This window comes from Physella acuta, unplaced genomic scaffold, assembly GCF_028476545.2.
Source record: "Physella acuta isolate Inbredline_101_S28 unplaced genomic scaffold, ASM2847654v3 ptg000234l, whole genome shotgun sequence".
NCBI classification, from domain to species: domain Eukaryota; kingdom Metazoa; phylum Mollusca; class Gastropoda; family Physidae; genus Physella; species Physella acuta.
The window spans coordinates 136,905-141,497 of NW_026731753.1; positions in this window are offsets into that span (position 1 = coordinate 136,905).

Below are 4,593 nucleotides of genomic sequence, written 5' to 3' on the forward strand. Positions count from 1 at the left end.
CTGAAGATTTGTGTCTGACATACGTCCTCACCCCGTCCTTATATACCCAGCATCCAGCTCGTGTTCTGTTGTCTTTGTAGTCTCCCACTTGTCTCAGTAAACCATTCAGACAGATTCTCGTTTAGGTTAGACATTCATTACAATTAGAATCAGGCAATGTGTGCATTTGTGAGCGTTAGAACAAAAGTACAGGTGAGGGAGGTAAAACACAATGAGTAATTCAGCGTAAGAAAAGCTAGGGACAAAAGTTTCGAGTTAATTCCCTTGGAAAGAAAATTGTGAACCACAGACTTCACGTTCCTGAGAATGTATAGATCTACGCTCTTCATTAGAGAAAGTTGTTTTAAATCCGAGTAAGTTAGTGCTATATTTGTAAAAATAGATTGCAGTGGTAGGTTTCTCGTTTATTTTTTCTTGGACGATAAAACGTAATCTATATTAAAGGATGTTCTTTTGGCTAAACACTGAAAAAAAAAGTTACTTTGATTTCCCTTTGCTAAATCTGCACTCTTTTTCTTAGATAAAGATATAACGTCTTCAAAATAATTTTAAATTGACCACTACAACCGCCTCACCCCATCCCCTCCTGACGAAATAGAAAAAAATATAGACATTCGTTCCCAACCTCTGAAAGTTTTTAAAATAGCTTGTTTATGTTGAATTTCATTCAGACAGACACATTTAGCGATCTCTTATATGAGCTGTGCCACATGAGCCACTCTTTCGCCATGCCCACCCCAACCCTATCCCACCCCTTCTCCACACACCATTTCCCGACCATTCCATCTTAATTAACATACCACTTACATGCTTAGTCATATTGTCCTAGAATTAAACTATTCCTTGTTAGTATTTCTAGGTGTTCCAATTAATAGTAGGCCTGTTAATATGATAGAGCTATTTTCACTTGTTTTACTGCAATTTCGCGGTAGAGCGTGGGGCAACAACTTCAAAATGTGCACAAGGGAAAAAAATCTGTGAAATATATTCAATAGGGCTGGTAAGTAGGTCACAACCAGCTCTATGTCTCATGCAGGTTTTATTGAGCCGTGTAACTAGTTGGTGACCTACTTACCAGCCCTATTGTCAACGAATGCGGTGGTGTAGGGTTGGGATGACTTCACAACAAATAATTTACTATGAAAATGATGTTGCTTTTTTTTTTTACCTCGAATTAATAGGTGGGTTAATATAAAGTGTGCACAAAATGACGCTATTAGTCCAAAAACGGGATGAGGGTGACAACAATATCAACTTTCACACAAGAAAAAATGTATTGTCAAATTGATCAGCACGCAAAACACCGTCCACCGAAGTGGACTAAGGTGATACCACAATGACATTTGAAAACTGCAATCAACATATCATTCGATGCTTGGACTACTACCTTCCATTCCTTATCAACAGTCTCCTAGTGTGAAAGTGCGTGTGTGTTGTTTTTTTTTTGGGGGGGGGGGGGGGAGAGACGGGGGACACCAGTAAAACAATAATTGCAAATTTAATTGTGCAAGTTGGCTTCAGTAATTTTGCTTATTGTTGATACTCTGACATTATTTTTTTTTTATTGATTGAATGGTAACGTTTGTTGGACATTTTGTTTGTTGTTTTACATTATAGTTAATAGCAAAATATAAATTTTGGAATCTGCTAAATAATCCCCTCGCAAAGTCATCAATTAGGCTAAACACTTTTTTTCTACAGTTTTTTTAGCTTATAAAAGACTATTTCTATCACTTCTTCTGTCTATGTTTTGTTTGTTAATATTACAAGTAATACCATAATGCAAATACTATATGAACTTATTGTGAGGTCATTTAATGTAAGACTAGGTGGAGGGAGGGGGGGGGGGATGTTTGTAGCTTGACGCGCTTTCCTTGTCGGCAAAAATAAACATGGCATCGATACTTTTAATCTTAATTCTAACAAAGCCCTTTCAGAACTGGGACGGCGTGACCTAGAGTAGGGTGCTAGACTGGTAACCCGAAAGTCTCGAGTTCAAATCCAGAATCAAGTCAGTAGAATGTTTTTGAGTTACCCAGCTTTGATGGGTTGCTAACTCACGTTAGGGAAAGTAAAGGTGGCTGGGCATAGTGATGACCACATTATCCCGTTATATGCCGAAGAAACAGAAACAGGTTAACCCTACTTCAATGCCCTGCCCCCCCCCCCCCCCAGGCCGTTAGGTTTGAAAAGGGAACTTTATTTATTTACTAAAAAGAGAAGCTATATGTTTGTATTTCTAAATAACATTGACTGCTTGTATGTTTAATCCTTCTTTGATTTCAATCGGTTGGTATAATTAAAAACATATGTAACACATAACCGTGTAATTCAAGTGAAAAGAGCTCTATATTAGGTCATCTATTTATGAAGCCAACTAAGGCAAAAATTTAACACCCCCTTCCCCCATCAACGTACTATGCCTCAATCTAAATTCCGGATTTCATAAAATTTCAAATAAAATTTTTCATGAACTGAGAAGTCTGTAAGATATTGTTACATACATGCAAACCGCATTGCTAAGCTAAAATAATTTACGTGTGATGATTATATGGCTAAAAATCAATGTATAGCTTTTCACTCATTTTTTTTCATGGCCGTACATTATGACCAAATATATATATATATATATATATATATATATATATATATATATATATATATATATATATATATATATATATATATATATATATATATATATATATATATATATATATATATATATATATATATAAAGCAATGTATGTTTGTGTGTCTGTCTGTTTGTCCTTTATGCATTACTACACCTCTCATCACATCGCCGTGAAACTTTGGGAAGTTGTTGAGAATATTCCTGTGGAGGTTTCTGCGAAAACAAATATTTCAAATTCGCAGGGGTGGCGCCCCGACAGGGCGCGATTTTTTTTTTTATATACGGTATATAAAAATAAAAGTCGATTTTTGGTTTGGCATCGTTCATCAGATAGCCATAAGACTTTGGGGAGTTCATTATCCAACTCTAGGGAAGGGTTTTGTAAAAAAAACTATGTTTAATTTCGCAAGGGCGGCGCCACGGGAGGGTCCGTGTTACGCTGAGTGAGTGGCTTTGATTATTTGATTCAATACCATTTTGTCTTAACCACTACCATGTGGAGATGTTGTGTCCACAGACATACATCGTACCATCATTCACTAAGACGACATGGACGACCAACAATCAATGAGAGGAACGCAGGCTTCTTTCCTTATCTTTAACGAGAAAAATGGCCCGTTGAGGAAGGATAAAACGGGCGCTAGGTTGATAGTGCTGTCTATTATCTCGGTACTTTAATGTATACAAAATATAGTCATAGGCATATCCCTAAATCATGCAACTAATCTCATTCATGACAAAAGTCGCATTTAGAGTTTCATTCAGGCAACTCTACTTGGGAGGAGGGGGCTCCGCCCCCCCCCCCCACACACACACTCCAAAACATGTCTACCGTCCCATTCAACGAAATATAGTTATATACTTTTTCCAGTGTCCGCCCCCTCCCAGAAAATTCTACCGCCGCCCCCGAAAATTTCAAGTACCCCCACCCCTCTCCGGGGAGGAAAAAGTCTGAAAGAAACACTGGTGTCGCGCTTAGCCACTACCCGAAGAATTGCATTAAAGAAATTGCAAGAAAACCACTTTTTAGATTAGACACATTAATTAGGCGGTAATTTTATTATAGAGTATCGATGAAGAAATTTCTTTTGAGTTGGGGAGGGAGGGGGGGCTCAGACGTTCTTACGCGGGGGTGGGGCTTCGCCCCTACCCGAAGAATTGTATGAAAGAAACTCTTCACGCAAACCATTTAGATTAGACAAAATTGCCTTTTCATTCAATGTTTACTCGAGAATCAATGACGTCATATTACTGTGTGCATTCTCCGGCTTGAGATTATTTTCTACTCTATGCTCAATAAGACGTCATATTTCGTTTTCGTTTCACTGTGAAAGTTTTTAAATTGCTTGTGTTTTCTCTAGAGCGTTCTTGTCAGATACATAGACAGATAGATAGACAGACAGCGAAACTATTAGTATTAACGAGAAAAATGGCCCGTTGAGGAAGGATACAACGGGCGCTAGGTTGATAGTGCTGTCCAAAACCAAAATCACCATCTTAATTCAATTTAACCGGAAACAAAAAATTACATTGAAAAAGGATTTTTATCCAGAATTGGTACTTTAATTTATACAAAATATAGTCATAGGCATATTCTAATCTCATTCATGACAAAAGTCGCATTTAGAGTTTCTTTCAGGCAGCTCTACTTGGGAGGAGGGGGCTCCGCCCCCCCCCCCCCCCACACCCCAAAACATGTCTACCGTCCCATTCAACAAAATATAGTTATATACTTTTTCCAGTGTCCACCCCCTCCCAGAAAATTCTACCCCCGCCCCCCCCCCCCCCCAAAAAAATAATTCAAGTACCCCCACCCCTCGCCGGGGAGGAAAAAGTCTGAAAGAAACACTGGTCGCATTTGTAGATCATACAAACTAAAGGAAGAACCTGGGCGGGGCTTCGCCCCTACCGGAAGAGATGCATGAAAAAAAACTGTGCACGCTAAACACTTTTTAGAT